This window comes from Rhinoraja longicauda, chromosome 29 (genome assembly GCF_053455715.1).
Source record: "Rhinoraja longicauda isolate Sanriku21f chromosome 29, sRhiLon1.1, whole genome shotgun sequence".
NCBI lineage: Eukaryota > Metazoa > Chordata > Chondrichthyes > Rajiformes > Arhynchobatidae > Rhinoraja > Rhinoraja longicauda.
Window position 1 is genome coordinate 18,577,148 of NC_135981.1, and position 8,185 is coordinate 18,585,332.

At 42.0% G+C, this 8,185-nt stretch overlaps 1 protein-coding gene across 2 annotated transcripts in view; it reads right to left on the reverse strand.

Annotated features, from left to right (window-relative positions):
- lsm12b (LSM12 homolog b) overlaps positions 1-8,185 on the reverse strand; it is a 46,482-nt gene that overhangs the window by 38,151 nt on the left and 146 nt on the right. The gene's annotated exons all lie outside the window — the stretch shown is intronic.

Consider the following 8,185-nt stretch of genomic DNA (forward strand, 5'->3'; position numbering starts at 1 on the left):
TATCCCTCCTCGGACAACTGTCGGTAGGTACTCACCACTGTTGACTGGGAGCACCCCACATGCCTTGCCGTTTCAGAGATGCTCTGACCCAGTCGTCTGGCCATAACAATTTGGCCCGTGTCAAAGTTGCTCAGGTCTTTACTCCTGCCCATTTCGCCTGCATCCAACACATCAACTTCAAGAACTGACTCTTCACTTGCTGCCTAATATATCCCACCCCTTGACAGGTGCCATTGTAACAAGATAATCAATGTTATTCACTTTGTCAGTCAGTGGTCATAATGTTTTGGCTGATCGGTGTATGTAAAGTATAGTCTTTATAGTGAAAATTTAATTAGCAACTGAAATTAAAGATATTCAACTTATCCTGCACAGAAATTGTCATTTTGTTATTCAACATTTATAAGTTTAAATGTTAATTAAGTTTTCTTTATATAGAGTCGACATTGAAATCCAGTTCATTCTAAAACAAGAGATTTCATTGACTTAGTATCCTGCAGTAAAATAACTTCTAATATTTAATAATTTATACATAACACACTGGGATTTTTTTTTTTTTAATTGTAAGTCACCCACAAAGACAGTAGAGGAGACTTTGTATATGGACATCTCAGGCCAATTTGTAAACCATTTGTATTATTTTAATTACAGATTAGAAGATGGTCATATGATGTAGTGGGATGCAATACGTTCTGCAATTTTAGATATTTATCTTCCATATTGTGATTTATTGCTTAAAATCTGCAATATTTTGCCACGGGCAACGGTCTTCTCAGAGGACCACTCCGATCCCAGTCACTGGCGGCCAGGCAAAGAGAACAAAGACAAGCACCCCAAACAGCGCCTCGCTGCCGGAAAGCACTGCACCCTGGACAGAGCCAAGGCTACAGTCAAAAGAGAATCAGCTGTGTCTAATTAGCTGTTATTGGATCATCTCACCTGCAGCTCGTCAGCCCTACTCCTTTTTAACCAAGGGAGTTCCAGCCAGGGAGGGAGAGAAAGCAGGAGAGGAAGAAAGAGAGAGAAGGTGGAAGACTTCCTATTAACTGTGCCTCTTTATGCAGGCTCAGAGGAAGACTGAACCACCAGGACAAGCCTGGGACCACCAGAGCCCCCTCGAGGCCAGAGGTAGCTGCTGGGACCAGCACAAGATTGCCTATGCCTTATTTCCGAGGCCAAGATTAAGTTGCCAGGACTAGCCCGAGATCACCAGTACCTTCTCACAGAAGAAGGACTGTGCCCCCACGTGGACTTGGACCTTCGTGACTGTACCGTCCTCCATCATAAATAAACCATATCACAAAAGTTTACCCTACCATGAGTGCGTTTGTTATTGGCGACCTAGTATCATCATCGACGCCACAGATCCTAGAAAATATTCAATGATGCTATCAGTGAAATTCCACAGAAATCCCTGGTCCTTGAACATGTTTTAATCCATTCTTTGTGGGTGTTGACCATTCCTAATTATCCTCAAGATGATGGTGATAACTCCCACTTTAAACCATTACATTTTGAGTGCCAAGAGTAGCCCGCAATGAGATTAGATGGGGAGCTTGAGGTTTTGACCAAGCAATGGAGGAGGAACGACATTTTTTCCAATTTTAGCAATAGTAAGGCTCTTGGAGATGGTGATGCACTCATTCTCTTATTGCCGTTGCCCTTCACAGCACTGTAGTCGAGATTGAAGATTTGAAGTCACTGTGGAATAAAACCCAGCAAGTTGTTTCCAATACAATTGAATGCAAAGCTCGACATGTTGCCCAGCAACAATGAAGTGAATCCCAGTGATAGATGAAAGGAGGAAAGTGGAGTTGATTCCAAACTGATCCCATTGAAAATATGTTCCTATATCTCCAAAGACGTACAGGTATGTAGGTTAATTGGCTGGGTAAAATGTAAAAATTGTCCCTAGTGGGTGTAGGATAGTGTTAATGTTCGGGGATCGCTGTGCGGCGCGGACTTGGTGGGCCGAAAAGGCCTGTTTCCGTGCTGTATATATATGATATGATGATATGATATGTGCATGTGCATGTAAACTTTTGTGCATGTAAACTTTTGATTTTTGGCCAACCCCTAGAGCCAGGATTCAAATGTTATCCATCATGCTAACATATAATACGTTGGTTTAACTCAAACCCTAATCCAACACATGTACAAACATGGATAGAAAGTTGGTTGACAGACAGAAAGCAAAGATTGGGGATAAATGGGTCCCTTTCAGAATGGCAGGCAGTGACTAGTGGGGTACCGCAAGGCTCGGTGTTGGGACCGCAGCTATTTACAATATACATCAATGACTTGGATGAAGGGATTAAAAGTACCATTAGCAAATTTGCCGATGATACAAAGCTAGGTGGCAGTGTGAACAGTGAGGAAGATGCTATGAGGATGCAGGGTGACTTGGACAGGTTGTGTGAGTGGGCGGATGCATGGCAGATGCAGTTTAATGTGGATAAGTGTGAGGTTATCCACTTTGGTGGTAAGAATAGGAAGGCAGATTATTATTTGAATGGTGTCAAGTTAGGAAAAGGGGACGTACAACGTGATCTGGGTGTCCTAGTGCATCAGTCACTGAAAGGAAGCATGCAGGTACAGCAGGCAGTGAAGAAAGCCAATGGAATGTTGGCCTTCATAACAAGAGGAGTTGAGTATAGGAGCAAAGAGGTCCTTCTGCAGTTGTACAGGGCCCTAGTGAGACCGCACCTGGAGTACTGTGTGCAGTTTTGGTCTCCAAATTTGAGGAAGGATATTCTTGCTATTGACGGCGTGCAGCGTAGGTTTAATAGGTTAATTCCCGGAATGGCGGGACTGTCATATGTTGAAAGACTGGAGCGACTAGGTTTGTATACACTGGAATTTAGAAGGATGAGAGGGGATCTTATCGAAACGTATAAGATTATTAAGTGGTTGGACATGTTAGAGGCAGGAAACATGTTCCCAATGTTGGGGGAGTCCAGAACCAGGGGCCACAGTTTAAGAATAAGGGGTAGGCCATTTAGAACAGAGATGAGGAAAAACTTTTTTAGTCAGAGAGTTGTGAATCTGTGGTATTCTCTGCCTCAGAGGGCAGTGGAGGCCAATTCTCTGAATATTCAAGAGAGAGCTGGATAGAGCTCTTAAGGATAACGGAGTCAGGGGGTATGGGGAGAAGGCAGGAACCGGGTACTGATTGAGAATGATCAGCCATGATCACATTGAATGGCGCTCCTGCACACATTGTCTATTGTCTATTAATACTCAAAATAAAATTCAGGAAAAACTGCAAGCTAAAAGCCCAATTAAATTTAAGATATTAATTTTGCCCAGTCAAGGCAAGCTAAATAGGTACCAAAGTAATTCCTCTGGAATCCTTTCTGCAATTCTATTAAAATATGGCTGATCGGTACATTTACAGACTTGTTTTATTTTACAATTCGGCGCCTTATGTAAAGATACCTGTCAACCCAAGACATAATTTAAATAGCATCCAGAATATTTTGGCGAACGACATAGGGAAAATTCTGATTTTTACTGTTTTTATAAAAACTAGATCCCAAAATCGATGAACTATAATCGATGATTATTGAGATTGCATCTTCTCACTTCAGATATAATTTCAGTGAATATTCGCCTCGCTCTCTAAATATTCCCATCAGTTCACATCAACCGAATAAGGATTATATTTTTGTAATCTTGGATAATATTTACATCGGCGAAGCCAAGCGTAGATTAGGCAACCATTTAGCTGAACACTTGCACTCCACCTGTCAAAGTCTAAAGAAGGGACTTGACCCGAAACGTCACTCATTCTTTCTTTCCAGAGATGCTGCCTGTCCTGCTGAGTTATACCAGCATTTTGTGTCTATCTTCTGTTTAAACCAGCATCTGCAGTTCCTTCCGACACATTTTGTATGCTGGATCTCCCTGTTGCCAACCATTTAAATTCCCTTTCCCGTACTGAACTCTTTCCTGCCCTCCTCCATAGTGAGGCCACATACAAACTGGAGTAACGGCACCTATATTCCTCTAGGGTAACTCACAACCAAATGTTATGAACGTTAAATTCTCCAATTTTAGGTCTATAAACCCAACCTCACTTCTCTCTTCCCCCTCTTTTGGATGCACACCCATTTCTCTCTTCTCCCACCTGTTCCCTTCTAGCTATATTCCTTCATTCAGCTTTATATTTCATGCCTCTTCTAACCTCATCTCATACCTTTTGGCTTTTCATCTCAGGCCTTTTCAATCAACCCCCCCCCCCCCCACCACGATCAATCTGAAGAAGGGTCCCAACCCAAAACATTGCCTATCCATGTTATCCAGAGATGCTGTCTGGCCTGTTGAGTTACTCCAGTACTGTGTGACGTTTTTGAATATAATCAAACACAATCCAAATAAAACATTTGGATTTGTAGGTCTTCATTCACGGGTTTAAAAATGTTTCCCTCTGCACTCCACCAACACATGCATTGTTTAATTTTCACTAATTCTTCAAGGAAAGACAAATTACTGGAGTAATTCAGCAGATCAGGCAGCATCTTCAGAGAACATTGGTATTTCGGGTGATGTGTGACATTTCGGGTCAAGACCCTTCTTCAGACCGAATTCTTCAAGGCCCACACTAAAATTGAGGAATGTGTTCAGGGGCCCTTTATAGTTCAATATATCTATTATAAAATGCGAAACCATGCAATGTTCCAAATAGACAGTGCTTCATCTTTTCTAAAAGATTACACAAAGAAGTTGAAAGCACAACTGCTAGATTAATACAAACTTTAGGATAGGTTCTAATAAGTGTCATCTTCATGACGATTGCAAGATAAAAAAACCATGAGCTCTTAATAGATAAGTTGAGAAGTATTCATAAAACATCATCACAACTACATTCCAAAATGCTGCCTGGATTAGAGGGTGTTAGCTACAAGAGGAGGTTTGGCAAATTTGAAGAGTTTTCTCTAGAGCATCGGGGGCTGAGGGGAGATCTGATAGAAGCATATAAAACTATGAGTGGCATAGATAGGTAGATAGTCAGAACCTTTTCCCCACGGGGGAAATGTCAAAGACTGGACAGCATAGGTTTAAAGAGAGGGAGCAAACATTTTTTAAAGACGTGTGGAGCTTTTTAAAAATATATACACAGAACGTGGAGATATACACTGCAACACTCTGCCATGGTGATTGTGGAGGCAGATACGATAGTGGCATTTAGGAGGCTTTTATAAACATATGCAGGGAATGGAGGGAAATGGATTCCATGCAAGCAGGGGAAATTAGTTTAAACTGGCATCATGTTCAGCATGGATATTGAGCCGAAGGGCTTGTTCCTGTGCGATATTGTTCTTTGGTGCTGGGTCTTAAGGTGGATAAGTCCCCAAGCACTGGTTGGGTCTAACCCAGGTTATTAGGAGAGGCAAATAAGATTTCTGGGGGCATTGACAAAGATCTTTGTAGCTTCTCTAACCGCAGGCAGTCTCAGAGGACTTGAGAATACCAATGTGTTTTTTTGTTTAAGATAAGAAATAGGGGTAATCCAGAAAATTGTAGGGTTACAGACAATGAAGGAGATTGTCACATGATAAAGCAGCATATGGATCAGATACAGATGTGGGCAGAAAAATGGCAAATAGAGTTCAAGTTTGAGGTGATGCATTTTAGGAGGTCATATGTAAGGGGAGAGTATACTGTTAATGCCTGGACCTTTAACAGTTTGGATGGCACAGTGGCGCAACTGGTAGAGCTGCTGCCTCAGTGCCAGAGAAGCGGGTTCGATCCTAACCCTGGGTGCTGTCTGTGTGGAGTTGCACATTCTTCCTGTAACCACATAGGTTTCCTCCAGGTGCTCGGGTTACCTCTCTCGTCACAAAGATGTGCGGGTTTGTTAGTTAAATGACCTCTGCAAATTGCCTCTGGATGTGAAAGTAGGTTTACATAGAACTCGTGCAAACGATGATCGATGGGCATGAACTCAGTAGGCCGAAGGGCCTGTTTCCATGCTGTCTCAAAACTAAACTAAAGCATTGATGTATTTGGGGTCCAAGTCCATAGCTCCCAGAAAGTAGTATTACAAATAGATAAGAGTGGTAAAAAAGGTAAAGAGTATGCATGCCTTCGTAGGTTGTGGTAATGAGCATAAGGGTCAGGAAGTCATCTTGCAGCTAGTTCGTTAGTTTACATTTGGAGTATTGTGTGCAATTATGGTCACCTTATTACAGGAAGGATATGAAGTTTTTGAAAGAAGTTTTCCAGAATGATGTCTGGATCAGAGAATATTAGCTATCAAAGACAGAGGGGACCAATCTGGATTGTTTTCCCTGGAGCAGAGGCTGGGGGAAGTTTGCAAAAGTTATGAGGCATAGTTTGGATAGATTCAGAACCTTTTCCCCAGGGTGGAAATATCAAATACTAGATTTAGTATTTCAGGCATATCTTTAAGATGAGGGCAAAGTTTAAAGGAAATACAAGAGCCTTTTTTTAAACTGACAGCTGTGGGTGCCAGAACACACTGCCACAGTGATGGTAGAAGCTGATATGATACTGGTGTTTAAAAGGCTTTTGGATTAGCACAAGATAATGCAGGGAATAAAGAGATATGGAGCAACGGTAGAAGGGATTAGTTAAATATGGCATCATGTTCCACATAAATATTGTGGGCCAAACAGCCTGGTCCTGTGCCACACTATTCTATACTCTATACTCCTGGTCAAACATTATATTAAATTGAACTAAACTGTTCATAATTTCAATATTAGCACTACCCACACATCTGCCTCATCTTCACTTCAAAAACTACTTACTTTCTCTGCAATATCACAACCATGTGTGCCCAACTATGCCCCAGTAGCCAACATTCATGATGTCCCTGGCATCTTCCTGCCCTTGGTCATTGATGTGGGCCAGCAACAGCTCAACTTTAAAATCCATAACTCCAAGATCAATTCACTGCATGGGCTCCATATTTCAGACTACACTCCCCTAAATCATCCAAACTTACAAGAATCACACATTTTTTCAACCCTGGACATTTGTGAATTCCGCTCCGCAACACTATAAATAATTTCTGTAGTATCCTACCTAAAGATCACTTTGCTTTCCTCCTATAAAAGTTATTCCTCAAATTCTCTGTTTCTCAAAGTTTTTGGTCAGCTACAATGATATCTTCCTCTTCAGCACTGCCTATGTTTTCCACATCAACTCAAATTGTACTAGTCAGATTGAATGAATGCAAGTTATTATTTTGAAATTCTATGTAATTGTGTACTCGTCATCCAGCCCTAAGAGTGAAATTGTAAATTTAAAACACCTATACTTCAATACCAGTAGTCATAATACGTTAACATCAAAAGTGTAAACCTACTCATTTTGGGGAAATATTAATGTAATGTTTAAATTTGCATTTTAAATAATTTTACAGATCTGAAGCTGCAGCTTTACTCAACTGAGCAAGAACTTAATCGCTGTAAAATATGGAAGATACTCTCACCAAAATACACATTAACCACACCAACCCACCTTTAACGAGTTTCAATACCTTTCAAGATTAGAACGATCGTTCGCTTACTCTGCGACATTTGCGTTATGACTTATCCATTTGACGGAATGTAATAGCAAACAGAAACCAAGACGGCGTACTCAAGCTTTTACCCTATCCATGGTAACCACGTTAGCAGTTTGCCACCCTTACTCGGATGCAGCCTCACGCTGCCAAGACACCGTATGATCAAAGATTTTAAATATATATAATTTAAGGATTAATATCGATTTAGCTCTGCGGTCGCGTAACAGTTGTTAGAATACAGTGCCACATAAAGGATTTTTCATACAATGAGCAGCCAACAGGGCCATGATGCAACCAAGGAACTGCCAAATAGTGTCCATTCAATCTCACCTTGTGCCAGATAGCGCACTGACAACTGGAAAATGAAAGACTACATTCAGGTTGGAAGGGTGACAATGAGGAGATGTGACTGCGGGCGTGTTTAGATCGGGTTAAATACAACAGGATGGAGGCTGACGCGTGATTCTAGTTTCTACGGCAGCGCAGTATTTGGCGAGGGGGGGGGGGGTTGGTGCGCGCAGGCGCGGGCGCACTATCTGGCAGGACACCGGCGAGAGGCTCCCGACACCCGCTAGGCCCCGAGCCGCTCGCTGACACATCCGCCGCCGCGCCTCACCCCCAGCGCCGCGCCCTCTCCACAAAGGATAC